Source organism: Triticum urartu, unplaced genomic scaffold (genome assembly GCF_003073215.2).
Source record: "Triticum urartu cultivar G1812 unplaced genomic scaffold, Tu2.1 TuUngrouped_contig_6166, whole genome shotgun sequence".
Classification (NCBI taxonomy): Eukaryota; Viridiplantae; Streptophyta; class Magnoliopsida; order Poales; family Poaceae; genus Triticum; species Triticum urartu.
This window is the reverse complement of record NW_024116903.1, coordinates 3278-11336: the sequence shown is the minus strand read 5'-3', so window position 1 is coordinate 11336 and position 8059 is coordinate 3278. Positions and strand designations below refer to the sequence as shown.

Sequence of the window (8059 nt, the reverse complement as noted above, 5' to 3'; positions counted from 1 at the left end):
GTCTCCTCCCACCGAATGTGTACCACCGGAATCCTGAAATAAATCCAAGAATAAATGCAAGCACTAGGAATTGAACCCTGGTAGGCTGGGGATACCACAGTCCCACTAACTTTCCAACCACAGATTGGTTTGCGTATGCACATGTATATGAGCGCTTGCGTTTGTACCGTGTTTAAATAAAAAAAGCTATTAAAGAAACAAACGGGAAAAAACAATGCTTTAGATGTGGTCGTTCCTGTTGGTTCTTATATTACTCCCTCCGTTTCTTTTTAGTGTGCATATAAGATTTGGTCAAAGTCAAATTTTGTAAAGTTTGACCAACTTTATAGAAAAAATATCAACATCTACAATACTAAAGTTATATGATATGAAAATTACTTTCATGATGCATCTAAAAATATTGGTTTTGTGAATCTTAATATTTTTTTCTATAAACTTAGTCAAAGTTAATAAAGTTTGACTTTGGCCAAATCTTATATGCAGACTAAAAAGAAACGGACGGAGTACTATAAGCGTTTTCCTAATTTTTAAAGAAGCTCCATAGCTCGTCTGGCAAACGATCCCTTGTACCGGCGCCCATTTCAGCATTTCGTCCAACCGCATAGCAGAACTGGGTCAATAAACGATAAACGTGTGATTTCGCTATAGCTTATTGGACCGAGTTGCATGCATGGTTGGTCAAAACACACGAGTTCCTGCACGCTGTCGGGAAAATTGCAAAGACGGCCAAACAAATTCCACGGCAACTTGCAGTATCTCTATGATTAATGCAAGTTGCATTTCTTTGAACCAAACTTTTGTTTTCTTCACACCGTGCGCATGGAGGCCAAGTCATGGGAAGCAAGGACTAAACCGTACGCGCTAATTGGTTATATTTTCCTCTGCTATATAACTAGCTCCACAAGTCACTTGTAGCAGATATGTACGCCGTTTCTTGCTTGAAACCATGGTGATCAATTTCATGTGCTGGCCAGGTACCAAACTGGCATGGATCTTGGCGCTGCTGCTCAACCTGGTCATTACGATTAAAGTCTACGGCCAACCTCCCTCTGGTAACACAAGCCATATCCTCCTACCTTTTCTTTAAGCTATGCAACTTAGGCTGCTGCCAATGCATGGGTGCTTAGATGAGATGCTAAGCACATTAAATAGCTTAGCAACTATACTCCCCAATGCATAGGTGCTTAGCTTATGGTTGCTAAGCTTACTTCATTTAATGTTTTAGCAACTAAAGCTCTTCATGTATTGGTGGGCTTCCTTCCTTTAAATGTTTTGCCTAGGTTCACGCGCTTAGCATTGGTTCTGTCTGGGGTCACCACACTCATCTCTCTCCTCTTAAATAACTTGCCACATCAGATTTTTTGCCTACGTGGAAGGCTTAGCACCTGTACAAGGTGGAGCATTGGGAGGGGCCTTAAAGCTATGCTCAATCTGCAAGGCATACAGTACACTTGTGTTTACTTGAGCATGCAACTTAAAGAAATCTCGCTTTACAGTAATCTGAACAGCCAAACATTATTATCAGCTTCTGAGTATCCAGTGCGCAGCTAGTGATCTTGCATCAATCAATCCCAAATCGTTGGATGTTGGAGCACATGAAATTGATACATATTCTCCATTGTATAGGGTTCATAAGCATCGACTGTGGATTGAGAAACAGCAGTTCATACAACGACAGCGCCACCGGGCTACGGTTCGATGCCGACGCTGGATTTGTACAGGGTGGCATGAGAAAACAGATTTCTCAACAGTTTATGGCTGCTGCCTTCAATGAGCAACAAAAAACCCTGAGGAGCTTTCCTCGCGGCTCAAGGAATTGCTATACACTGCCATCAACCATCGATAAGAAGTATCTATTGAGAGCCACGTTTACTTATGGCAACTATGATGGGTTGAACAAGACTCTGGACGGGTCGCTGTTTCTGTTTGGGCTCCATATCAGCGTTAATTCCTGGGCTACGGTGAACTTGACAAACTGGGACCCATCGGAGGTGGTATGGAACGAGGTACTTACCGTTGCTCCGAGCAACTCCGTGTCCGTCTGCTTGGTAAACTTCGGTTCAGGGGTTCCCTTCATATCCTCGTTGGAGTTAAGGCCACTCGAAGATACAATGTACCCTTTTGTCAATACTTCTGTTTCAATCAGCCTTTTGGGTCGAACCAGATATGGCAACGTCACCGACTTTATCACAAGGTGAGATGAGATGAGGAGTCCATCCATAATAATTTTGGTGTAGATCTAACTTGTGTCTACAAATGGTTTTCGATTCAGTTTGCTTGCTTAATGCATATAAAGTGTTTGCTCCTTTTTTCTGTTATCCTGCAACTGCTTCTAACAAAAACTAATACTAGTAAATCTCAAGGCGATGAGTAGTCAGGGTTGCTAGATCTCATACAAATTGTAAGTAAATACCAAACTGTACCGTGCTAGCTATTTATCTGTCTTTTTTCTGTGTCCTTGTGGTCGATTAAGGTATCCAACGGACAATTATGACCGCTTCTGGCGAAGCTTCTCCACACTCTTCCCCGGCATGAACCTGAACACTACCAATAAAGTGGAGAGCCTCCCAGGCAACAACTTCTTCAATATACCGTCGGTCATCATGCAGAATGCCTTGTCCGTAGACATGAACTACTCCGGGATAATCGTCTCCTCGACAGCACATGCCAATCTAGACACTAAGAGCCTGCAGCTTCTCCCAATCTTTCACTTTGCCGAGATTAATGGGAGCAACCCGAACAGGAGGTTCGACATCTACAGCACCGGCGAATTGCTGTTTTCAGACTTCTCCCCTTCACGATTCCAGGTGGACAGCATGCACCAGAACGGACGGTTCTTGCGCAACCCAAATGCATCCTTCCTACTGAAAAAGACAGGCAGCTCAACACTCCCGCCGTTGATCAACGCGGAAGAGCTGTACTGGCTCCCTCCGGTGGGGAAAACCCCACACTACTCGGAAGATGGTAAGCGGCGCCCCACCCCCCCCGCCGTTGATCAACGCGGAAGAGCTGTACTGGCTCGTTCGGATGGATAACCTCACTACTGACTCGGAAGATGGTAAGCTGATGTATATGCTGCATGTTCATTACACACTTATCATTTATTATATGACAGATTCACATGATCTTGATGCAATTTATTCAGTTGCTTGAATAGCACCTCCAGCTGCATGCATGTGTTTATAAAGAAATGTCAATGACCGCGATATCACTGTTTAGGCCCCCGAAGATTCTTGACTCCATTTGGTATTGTCATTGAAGTAGTAGAAACAAGTTCATCAGCCGGCTGGCTCACTAGTATACTCAACTCCTGAGTAAGCCAGAATATAAAAAGGTCAAATTGTGAATGAGCCATGGCTAAGACCATAGTTGAGCAATGAATTCATACAATTTATTCAATTATATGAAAATATAAATACTTGCATCTGAAATAACTTTGCAACTTGTTATCATGACCTGCCGCTTAGCCTGTTGGAGATGCTTCGGCTAGTGAAAGGAGAGAGATGGGAGAAGTTAGGGTAACTTCTAGTATACTTCATTCAGTAGCAGGTATCTCCTTGTATATACGGAGACACCCCGAGAAAATCAAAACCTTCAAAAATAACCTCTATCCTTAGAAATCCAATCTGGAAAATGGAAAGGATGCCCTCATATAACACTAGTACTTAAGTTAATGTTTTCATCTTTTTAATACATATAAGCCCTATAACCAATATATACATATTTTTTATTCCGCGTTCATATTTTTCTGTGTTTTTCCTATTGTAGTCAAATACATGATAGAAGCCAAGAACCACTACAATTTGACACGAATAAACTGGAATGGAGATCCGTGCTCCCCAAGAGAATATAGCTGGGAAGGTTTGACTTGTGACTACTCAAAGAGCAACCAGAATCCTAGGATTGTCTCAGTGTAAGAATATATTACCATATACATTTGAAATTAAAGCATTCATTTTTTAACAATTTAAGTGCATAAGTTTAATGCTCCACAAAAGCCCCCTCTTAATTTAAGTCTTTCTCCAAATATGTACTGTTATGCATAAATATTTTACTATGCAGATACTCGGTCATGTTTTTTACTGCCTAAGATCTTGATAACACAGATAATTTAGTTGAAATGAAAAGCATGTAATTTATTGTAAACCTTGACCATATAAATAATTTATTGTAAACCTTAGATCTTGAGAACACAAATAGAACTTGTTGTAACTTGAGTTGCTTTCGCAGAAATCTCTCTGCGAGTGGATTGAAAGGTGGATTAGCCGTATCATTCATGAACATGGTATCACTAGAAAACCTGCAAGTGGTACTTACCACAATGTATTCATATGCTAGACACTTATTGCGATTGTGTTGACATAATTTTGACACTAAAAACTAAACATATAGGGATTTATCACACAACAATTTGACGGGAGCTATTCCAGACTATCAACTAAAGTCACTCAAGATTCTGTAAGTCTGATTGCATATTTGGTTGGTGATATAGATTTCACATGAATAATTTAACTATTATTTTCCAGCAATTTGTCACACAACCAGCTCGTCGGGCCAATCCCTGATTCTATTCTTCAAAGGTTTCAGGCTGGTTTGCTTGATTTAAGGTTTGACATACTCTATTGCGCAATTCCTTGATATATTTCTATTTGTGATCAAACTAGAAAACACACCAATAGGCTCAACCCAAGGTTCATTGTCACATAAATAATTGGACAGTTAGAAACAATAGTTGCAAATACTATATAAATTATTGGTGGAAAAACATTATGTTCCTTTGGCACGCCTTGCCAAACAAGAACTACACATGTTCACTTTCTACTTGTGCAACACCACACTTCTATAGATCAACCAACTAAATGTGTAAACTCTCGTCAAATGCGACTAAGTTGTGGCACCCAATTAGTAAATAGTCATACTTTTGCAGTGCTTATTGATCCAAACGTACCCCGGTAACATATGCTAGCATCTAGTAACTACAACTGATTTATCATATGTGAGCCTTCAACATGAGAGGAAGACAATAGCCTATTCATAACAGGATGCGATTTGAAAACAACGCAGTCTATTAATTTAGAGGTTGGAGGTCCTTATAAGAACTATTAGAGGGTCAGTCGCGCTATAAATCAGAGGTATGTTACAATCATAATTTTATAGAGCCGTTTTAGCTAATATGTTTGAGAGATGATTTATAGATATGTTGTGCATTTGTGTCACAAGATTGGAAGGCAACCCCATATGCTCAAAAGTCAAAGATACATACTGCTCAAATAAGAAGAAGAACATCATACAAACAATGCTTATCACAGTGACGGTTCCTGTCGTACTGGTATCCCTCCTAGTATTGATGTGCATATTCTGGAAGTTATGCTGGAAAGGTAAAATATAAATTTTACGCTCTAAAATCCCCTTTCATCGCTGCAATAAAATTAGGTAGATGTTAGACAGCAACTTCATACCTAAACTTTCATGTAAACGTAAATTCTTGACTAAGCAGGGAAGTCAGACCATGAGGATTATGCCATGTATGAGGAGGAAACTTCCCTACATGTTGACCTCAGACGATTCACATACGTAGAGCTCAAACTCATAACAAATGACTTCCAATCAATCATTGGAAAAGGAGGTTTTGGTATTGTTTATCATGGCAAACTGGAAAATGGTGATGAAGTAGCCATTAAGGTGCTGATGGAAACATCAATAGCGGAGTCAACCGACTTCCTCCCTGAGGTATAACATGAAATCAACATGGTTGAATCATTTTTTTCTTCAATAGAGACTATACGATAAGTCAGCAGCATAAATATACCTTTATGTAGCCTATATGCAATAAATGCAATTGGCTTGTATGTTTGATAACTACATGTATTGCCGCAGGTACAAACCTTGTCCAAAGTTCATCACAAGAATCTTGTGACTTTGAAAGGATATTGCCAAAACAAGAAGTGCCTCGCTCTCATTTATGACTTCATGTCGAGAGGGAATCTTCAACAGCTCATCAGAGGAGGTTTATTTATTAATTTTTTACCTTTTATTAATGTTTATATCAAACATAGTTGACTTGTTAAGTTGAAGTTAAATATGTATAGAAGCTGTTTTTGACTTAAATCAATAAATTTTAACCCTCAGCCAAACCTAAAATTGGTAAAATCTAAAATACAGATTGAGAAATTCAGGGTTTTAATTCCTCCAAAACAAACAACCAAAATAGACACCTTGTCCACATAGTCTAATTAACCCTTGTGATACAAGTACTTCTCAAAATATATGAATATATGGTGTTTTATAGAGTAATATAAAAATCATAGGACATGTCCATAAGTACAAAAAATGATCTCCAAAGCCAAGATAGTACACCTTTTAATATCTAACTGTCAATATGATTTCTTGTTACATGTGTGGTTGGTTGCACATAGTAAGTTGGTGGACCTAATTTACTATGTATATGTAGATTATGTAGTAAGAAGTAAGGCCCTAGCAGCACATTCTTGAAGTCACAACCATGGAATGTTCAATTAATCGCTCATAGATATGTGGCTAACGAACCGAGGAAAGCATAGTTACACCCCTAGAGTCATAACCATGACATGATGGGATTGTAAGCATCTTTCAAAGCCATTAAGAATGAAATCAACTCTAGAGGAAAAAATTAAAGTAATAATTTAATAGTTGGATATAACAAAAACTCTCGTAAAGAGAAGGAAAAGCATCGGTCGCCTCTTGAATATCAAAGCTCAGTTTTATGCAGGTTTAAGATCTTAATATATCAATAGGATCTATGCTTAACCATTAAGGCAGTGTGCATAATTTGTTAGCTTATATATATGTACAACATGGTAACAATAATAGTATTAATAGTGGTGGTGGTGGTGGTGGTAGTAGTGGTGGTAGAAGTAGTAGTAGTAATAATAATGGTAGTAGTACCAATAATAAAAACATATATTTATGTGCTATGCACGTATCAAGGAACTTATATTAATGTCGGATTTCTTGATGCAGGAGATGACTATAGTTTGAATTGGGAACAACGACTTCATATTGCACTTGATGCTGCACAAGGTCCATATTTCAATTATTTACTAATTTTATGTATTGTATGTAAGTATGCTTGTTTTGACTAAGTATGAACTTCAATAAACTATAGGCCTGGAGTATCTACATGAGTCATGCACCCCATCAATAGTTCACAGAGATGTAAAGACCCCCAACATCCTTCTAGACAAGAATCTGGTGGGGATAATATCTGATTTTGGGCTTTCCCGTGCTTTTAATGATGCTCACACACATATATCTACTGTTGCTGCTGGCACTCTTGGCTACCTCGACCCTGAGTACCATGCAACTTTCCAACTCACAGTCAAGACAGATGTTTATAGCTTCGGCATCGTGCTTTTGGAGATCATCACTGGCCAGCCCCTGGTATTGATGGAGCCTCAGACCTTTCATCTACCTAACTGGGTACGCCATAAGATTGCCATGGGCAATATTCATGACATCGTGGACAAGAGGTTGTTGGATCAGTACGATGCTAGTTCTCTCCAGAGTGTGGTAGACCTCGCCATGAACTGCGTCGAACACGCGGCCATCAACAGGCCGACCATGACCAAGGTTGTTTCAAGGCTCAAAGAGTTGTTGCCAGTAGTTTCAACCGAAAAGCTGTCTGTTTCTGCTTCAACTAGTAGCGTGAACCCCATGGATGCTGAAATTCGAAGGCAATTTCAGTTGACGATTTCTGGAGTAAGCAACGAGGAGTACTCCTTCCGGTCTGGTTATACCGGTGGGATGTCAGAGTTAATCCCTTTATCTGGACGGTGAAAGGGAGACTCCTACTAAGTTATTGTTGCGTCTGCTTAGTCAAAGTTTGCTAATCTGCTCAAATGTATCCTTGTTTGTTGTTCATAAACTGTAATCGATTCATTTTATGTTTCTGGCACGTCTGTGGTGTTTTTCTATCTGTTCTGTTTTGTGCGAACTCTGCAACTTAGTTGGAGTAATTTTCAAAAAGGAAGCATCTTCTTCATGTGAGAACTCATGATATATTACTAGGATTTATTATTCG

The 8059-nt window shown here is 39.4% G+C and overlaps 1 pseudogene; it reads left to right on the top strand.

Annotated features, from left to right (window-relative positions):
• The first annotated feature begins 935 nt into the window (after window positions 1-935).
• LOC125530237 lies at window positions 936-7858 on the top strand (annotated as a pseudogene).
• Window positions 7859-8059: the final 201 nt, after the last annotated feature.